The sequence below is a fragment of the Oncorhynchus mykiss genome, unplaced genomic scaffold (assembly GCF_013265735.2).
Source record: "Oncorhynchus mykiss isolate Arlee unplaced genomic scaffold, USDA_OmykA_1.1 un_scaffold_85, whole genome shotgun sequence".
NCBI classification, from domain to species: domain Eukaryota; kingdom Metazoa; phylum Chordata; class Actinopteri; order Salmoniformes; family Salmonidae; genus Oncorhynchus; species Oncorhynchus mykiss.
The window spans coordinates 215017-222500 of record NW_023493658.1 but is presented as its reverse complement, the minus strand read 5'-3'; the positions used below and the strand labels follow the sequence as shown (position 1 = coordinate 222500).

The following is a 7484-nucleotide window of genomic DNA, read 5'->3' as shown; positions in this document are numbered from 1 at the left end:
AGACAGAGACAGAGAGAGAGAGAGAGAGACACAGAGAGAGAGACAGAGAGAGAGAGAGACAGAGACAGAGAGACGGAGACATAGACAGAGACAGAGACAGAGAAAGAGAGACAGAGAGAGAGAGACAGAGACAGAGACAGAGAGAGAGACAGAGAGAGAGACAGAGAGAGAGAGAGAGAGAGAGAGAGAGGGAGAGGGTGGGTGGATAAAATTAGTGATCACACCATCCCTATTAGAGAGGAGAGGAGAGGGGGATGAGGGGTGGGAACAGGGGTTTCCATGCCTCAACACGGCCTCATGTAATACATGGATTGGACAATCATTCCTATAATTGCATTCCGACCGGATCATTCCGGAGCGTTCTATTGGTTCTGTAGTGGAGGATTCCAGAGTTAGAAGAGTGGGTCTGTCTTCTGATACTGCCTGTCTGTGAGCAGCTTAGCGTGGAGTCATACTTAATAACCCTCGAGTAAACAGAGGACAGGAATTACTCAATAAATAATTAACAAGAAATGTATAAAAAAAAACATTAATCCACCCCTGCAAGGCTTGGATTCTCCCTCCCTTGTGAATCTGTATGTTTGTGTGTGTGTGTGGATACAGTTGGACAGACATGTTGTTCCTCTCATTGCCACATGGGGGTGCTGTTGCTACACCGAAGAGCAGATGATTGTTCGAGGGGGAAAAATAAAATACATTGAATTATAAAAAGGTAAATGCTGGTCTTACGTTCACGTAAAGAACCGGTTTTTATAACAATTATTTAGTTCCTATAATTTTAGTGGGAGATTTCTGTCACTTTCTCCATGTGGTTGAGGTATCGTCGAAGAGACTGGTGGGGAGGGGGGTGCGGTGTGTGTGTATTTATGTGTGTGCGTGTATATATGTGTGTGTTTTTGTGTCTATATATATTGTATGTGTGCGTGTGCGTGTGTGTACGTGTCTGAACACTGAGTGTACATAACAGTAGGAACACCTGCTCTTTCCATGACAGACTGACCAGGTGAAAACTATGATCCCTTATTGATGTCACTTGTTAAATCCACTTCAATCAGTGTAGATGAAGAGGAGGAGACGGGTTAAAGATGAAGAGGAGGAGACGGGTTAAAGAAGGATTTTTAGGCCTTGATACATTTGAGACATGGAATGTGTGTGTGTGTCATTCAGAGGGTGAATGGGTAAGATACCTACACATGTGGAGAATGCATGTAAAATGGAGGACTAAGATTGCTAATGTATTTCCATTGTGGTCCTTTTAAATAAACGTCTCAAAATACTAGGAAGGTGTCCCACATAACAAACATATCATGGTAGACCTAGCCTCCAGAGCAGACCCGTAGACCTAGCCTCCAGAGCAGACCCGTAGACCTAGCCTCCACAGCAGACCTGTAGACCTAGCCTCCACAGCAGACCCGTAGACCTAGCCTCCAGAGCAGACCTGTAGACCTAGCCTCCACAGCAGACCTGTAGACCTAGCCTCCACAGCAGACCTGTAGACCTAGCCTCCACAGCAGACCCGTAGACCTAGCCTCCAGAGCAGACCCGTAGACCTAGCCTCTACAGCAGACCTGTAGACCTAGCCTCTACAGCAGACCTGTAGACCTAGCCTCCAGAGCAGACCCGTAGACCTAGCCTCCAGAGCAGACCCGTAGACCTAGCCTCCAGAGCAGACCCGTAGACCTAGCCTCTACAGCAGACCTGTAGACCTAGCCTCTACAGCAGACCTGTAGACCTAGCCTCCAGAGCAGACCCGTAGACCTAGCCTCCAGAGCAGACCCGTAGACCTAGCCTCCACAGCAGACCCGTAGACCTAGCCTCCACAGCAGACCCGTAGACCTAGCCTCCAGAGCAGACCCGTAGACCTAGCCTCCAGAGCAGACCCGTAGACCTAGCCTCCAGAGCAGACCCGTAGACCTAGCCTCCAGAGCAGACCCGTAGACCTAGCCTCCACAGCAGACCTGTAGACCTAGCCTCCACAGCAGACCCGTAGACCTAGCCTCCAGAGCAGACCCGTAGACCTAGCCTCCAGAGCAGACCTGTAGACCTAGCCTCCACAGCAGACCCGTAGACCTAGCCTCCAGAGCAGACCCGTAGACCTAGACTCCACAGCAGACCCGTAGACCTAGCCTCCAGAGCAGACCTGTAGACCTAGCCTCCACAGCAGACCTGTAGACCTAGCCTCCAGAGCAGACCTGTAGACCTAGCCTCCAGAGCAGACCTGTAGACCTAGCCTCCACAGCAGACCTGTAGACCTAGCCTCCACAGCAGACCCGTAGACCTAGCCTCCAGAGCAGACCTGTAGACCTAGCCTCCACAGCAGACCCGTAGACCTAGCCTCCAGAGCAGACCTGTAGACCTAGCCTCCAGAGCAGACCTGTAGACCTAGCCTCCAGAGCAGACCTGTAGACCTAGCCTCCAGAGCAGACCTGTAGACCTAGCCTCCAGAGCAGACCTGTAGACCTAGCCTCCACAGCAGACCTGTAGACCTAGCCTCCACAGCAGACCTGTAGACCTAGCCTCCACAGCAGACCCGTAGACCTAGCCTCCAGAGCAGACCTGTAGACCTAGCCTCCACAGCAGACCCGTAGACCTAGCCTCCAGAGCAGACCTGTAGACCTAGCCTCCAGAGCAGACCTGTAGACCTAGCCTCCAGAGCAGACCCGTAGACCTAGCCTCCAGAGCAGACCTGTAGACCTAGCCTCCAGAGCAGACCCGTAGACCTAGCCTCCAGAGCAGACCCGTAGACCTAGACTCCAGAGCAGACCTGTAGACCTAGCCTCCACAGCAGACCTGTAGACCTAGCCTCCACAGCAGACCTGTAGACCTAGCCTCCAGAGCAGACCCGTAGACCTAGCCTCCAGAGCAGACCCGTAGACCTAGCCTCCAGAGCAGACCCGTAGACCTAGCCTCCAGAGCAGACCTGTAGACCTAGCCTCCAGAGCAGACCCGTAGACCTAGCCTCCAGAGCAGACCTGTAGACCTAGCCTCCAGAGCAGACCTGTAGACCTAGCCTCCAGAGCAGACCCGTAGACCTAGCCTCCACAGCAGACCTGTAGACCTAGCCTCCAGAGCAGACCTGTAGACCTAGCCTCCAGAGCAGACCCGTACACCTAGCCTCTACAGCAGACCCGTAGACCTAGCCTCCACAGCAGACCCATAGACCTAGCCTCCGCAGCAGACCCGTAGACCTAGCCTCCACAGGAAACCCGTAGACCTAGCCTCCACAGCAGACCCGTAGACCTAGCCTCCACAGTAGATCCGTAGACCTAGCCTCCACAGCAGACCTGTAGACCTAGCCTCCACAGCAGACCCGTAGACCTAGCCTCCAGAGCAGACCCGTAGACCTAGCCTCCAGAGCAGACCTGTAGACCTAGCCTCCACAGCAGACCCGTAGACCTAGCCTCCAGAGCAGACCCGTAGACCTAGACTCCACAGCAGACCCGTAGACCTAGCCTCCAGAGCAGACCTGTAGACCTAGCCTCCACAGCAGACCTGTAGACCTAGCCTCCAGAGCAGACCTGTAGACCTAGCCTCCAGAGCAGACCTGTAGACCTAGCCTCCACAGCAGACCTGTAGACCTAGCCTCCACAGCAGACCCGTAGACCTAGCCTCCAGAGCAGACCTGTAGACCTAGCCTCCACAGCAGACCCGTAGACCTAGCCTCCAGAGCAGACCTGTAGACCTAGCCTCCAGAGCAGACCTGTAGACCTAGCCTCCAGAGCAGACCTGTAGACCTAGCCTCCAGAGCAGACCTGTAGACCTAGCCTCCAGAGCAGACCTGTAGACCTAGCCTCCACAGCAGACCTGTAGACCTAGCCTCCACAGCAGACCTGTAGACCTAGCCTCCACAGCAGACCCGTAGACCTAGCCTCCAGAGCAGACCTGTAGACCTAGCCTCCACAGCAGACCCGTAGACCTAGCCTCCAGAGCAGACCTGTAGACCTAGCCTCCAGAGCAGACCTGTAGACCTAGCCTCCAGAGCAGACCCGTAGACCTAGCCTCCAGAGCAGACCTGTAGACCTAGCCTCCAGAGCAGACCCGTAGACCTAGCCTCCAGAGCAGACCCGTAGACCTAGCCTCCAGAGCAGACCTGTAGACCTAGCCTCCACAGCAGACCTGTAGACCTAGCCTCCACAGCAGACCTGTAGACCTAGCCTCCAGAGCAGACCCGTAGACCTAGCCTCCAGAGCAGACCCGTAGACCTAGCCTCCAGAGCAGACCCGTAGACCTAGCCTCCAGAGCAGACCTGTAGACCTAGCCTCCAGAGCAGACCCGTAGACCTAGCCTCCAGAGCAGACCTGTAGACCTAGCCTCCAGAGCAGACCTGTAGACCTAGCCTCCAGAGCAGACCCGTAGACCTAGCCTCCACAGCAGACCTGTAGACCTAGCCTCCAGAGCAGACCTGTAGACCTAGCCTCCAGAGCAGACCCGTACACCTAGCCTCTACAGCAGACCCGTAGACCTAGCCTCCACAGCAGACCCATAGACCTAGCCTCCGCAGCAGACCCGTAGACCTAGCCTCCACAGGAAACCCGTAGACCTAGCCTCCACAGCAGACCCGTAGACCTAGCCTCCACAGTAGATCCGTAGACCTAGCCTCCACAGCAGACCCGTAGTCCTAGCCTCCACAGCAGACCCGCTAGCCATATGTGTGTCCCAGATATATAATCCTTCATACATTTTTTTAACCAAAGATTCTCAAAGCCATAAAAAGTAAAAGAACAAAACATGTAAATGATGGAGAGGGAAAGCCTCAGTGGGATGAAGTTCAGTCATCTGTGTTGGAAAGGCAGTGGAGGAGGATCAGTGGAGGAGGATCAGTGGAGGAGGATCAGTGGAGGAGGATCAGTGGAGGTTCAGTAGTGGAGGAGGTTCAGTGGAGGAGGTTCATGGGAGTTTCAGTGGAGGATCAGTGGAGGAGGTTCAGTGGAGGAGGTTCAGTGGAGGTTCAGTGGAGGTTCAGTGGAGGAGGTTCATGGGAGTTTCAGTGGAGGAGGTTCAGTGGAGGAGGTTCAGTGGAGGTTCAGTGGAGGAGGTTCATGGGAGTTTCAGTGGAGGATCAGTGGAGGAGGTTCAGTGGAGGTTCAGTGTAGGAGATTCAGTGGAGGAGGTTCAGTGGAGGTTCAGTGGAGGAGGTTCATGGGAGTTTCAGGGGAGGAGGTTCAGTGGAGGTTCAGTGGAGGTTCAGTGGAGGAGGTTCATGGGAGTTTCAGTGGAGGATCAGTGGAGGAGGTTCAGTGGAGGAGGTTCAGTGGAGGAGGTTCAGTGGAGGAGGTTCAGTGGAAGGGGCATCAATGTAACAGGAGAAACGAAGACAGTCTGAAACAACAGGCCCTCTTCAACAGCAGACCACACCTGCTTCTCTGAACGGCCAGTCACTCCATTGTAGCCTCTTCTCTTAACGGCCAGTCACCCCATCGGAGCCTCTTCTCTTAACGGCCAGTCACTCCATGGTAGCCTCTTCTCTGAACGGCCAGTCACCCCATCGGAGCCTCTTCTCTGAACGGCCAGTCACCCCATTGGAGCCTCTTCTCTGAACGGCCAGTCACCCCATTGGAGCCTCTTCTCTGAACGGCCAGTCACCCCATCGGAGCCTCTTCTCTGAACGGCCAGTCACCCCATTGGAGCCTCTTCTCTGAACGGCCAGTCACTCCATCGGAGCCTCTTCTCTGAACAGCCAGTCACTCCATCGGAGCCTCTTCTCTGAATAGCCAGTCACTCCATTGTAGCCTCTTCTCTGAACAGCCAGTCACTTCATTGTAGCCTCTTCTCTGAACGGCCAGTCACTCCATTGGAGCCTCTTCTCTGAACAGCCAGTCACTCCATTGGAGCCTCTTCTCTGAACAGCCAGTCACTCCATTGGAGCCTCTTCTCTGAACGGCCAGTCACTCCATCGGAGCCTCTTCTCTGAACGGCCAGTCACTCCATTGGAGCCTCTCCTCTGGTACTGTTGCTCCATTAGCAGGAATGTAGCTGTCACCATGGTGATGCCACGTCTGCTGAAAAGAGAACAAAAAGCCAGCACATCTTGGCAGTGGTTAGGAGCATTCCCTGAACAGTCCCTGACCTTCCTCTGCTACCTCTGGACACAGCCTGCTGTCCCTGACCTTCCTCTGGACACAACATGCAGTCCGTGACCTCCCTCTGGACACAGCATGCAGTGCCTGACCTTCCTCTGCTACCTCTGGACACAGCCTGCTGTCCCCGACCTTTCTCTGCTACCTCTGGACACAGCCTGCTGTCCCTGACCTTCCTCTGTACACAGCATGCAGTCCCTGACCTCCCTCTGGACACAGCATGCAGTCCCTGACCTTCCTCTGGACACAGCATGCAGTCCTTGACCTCCCTCTGCTACCTCTGGACACGGCATGCAGTCCCTGACCTTCCTCTGGACACAGCCTGCTGTCCTTGACCTTCCTCTGGACACAGCCTGCTGTCCTTGACCTTCCTCTGGACACAGCCTGCTGTCATTGACCTTCCTCTGGACACAGCATGCAGTCCCTGACCTTCCTCTGCTACCTCTGGACACAGCATAATGTCCACGACCTTCCTCTGCTAACCCTGGACACAGCATGCAGTCCCTGACCTTCCTCTGCTACCTCTGGACACAGCCTGCTGTCCCTGACCTTCCTCTGCTACCTCTGGACACAGCATGCTGTCCCTGGCTTCCTCTGCTACCCCTGGACACAGCATGCTGTCCCTCACCTTCCTCTGCTACCTCTGGACACAGTCTGCTGTCCCTGACCTACCTCTGCTACCTCTGGACACAGCCTGCTGTCCCTGACCTTCCTCTGGACATAGCATGCAGTCCCTGATCTTCCTCTGCTACCTAAGGACACAGCATGCAGTCCTTGACCTTCCTCTGGACACAGCATGCAGTCCCTGACCTTCCTCTGCTACCCCTGGACACAGCCTGCAGTCCCTGACCTTCCTCTGCTACCCCTGGACACAGCCTGCTGTCCCTGACCTTCCTCTGCTACCTCTGGACACAGCCTGCTGTCCCTGACCTACCTTTGCTACCTCTGGACACAGCCTGCTGTCCCTGACCTTCCTCTGCTACCTCTGGACACGGCCTGCAGTCCCTGACCTTCCTCTGCTACCTCTGGACACGGCCTGCAGTCCTTGGTGTAATACTTCCAAACAGATGAAACAGAAAGACACATGATTTGAATCCAAGCAGCCAGCTAGCTAGTTATCAGCTAGCTAGTTATCAGCTAGCTAGTTATCAGCTAGCTAGTTATCAAGCCAAAAGACAGACTTTTCATCAAGACCACATAATATAATGATCAAATCCTAGAGCAGCCTAACCCTGCAAAAAATACATGTAAAAAATGCTACAAAAATTCTTACAAATAATAACACATATCTACAATATTTACAGATCTCTTAGGCTAGGCCACCTTATGGCGCCATGGCAACCATGGAACAGTGAATTCCAAAGACAAAAGATTTAAGTGCCAGACGCACCGGTTTAGAGTGTGTCA

General features: G+C 54.0%; 1 long non-coding RNA gene across 1 annotated transcript; it reads right to left on the bottom strand.

Annotated features, from left to right (window-relative positions):
* Nucleotides 1-6366: 6366 nt before the first annotated feature.
* LOC118946769 lies at nucleotides 6367-7012 on the bottom strand. The gene is made up of 3 exons (XR_005041623.1): nucleotides 6901-7012; nucleotides 6520-6639; nucleotides 6367-6386 (listed from the first exon to the last, which is right to left on the bottom strand). It is a non-coding gene; the product is annotated as an uncharacterized LOC118946769 (long non-coding RNA).
* Between the last annotated feature and the right edge of the window lie 472 nt (nucleotides 7013-7484).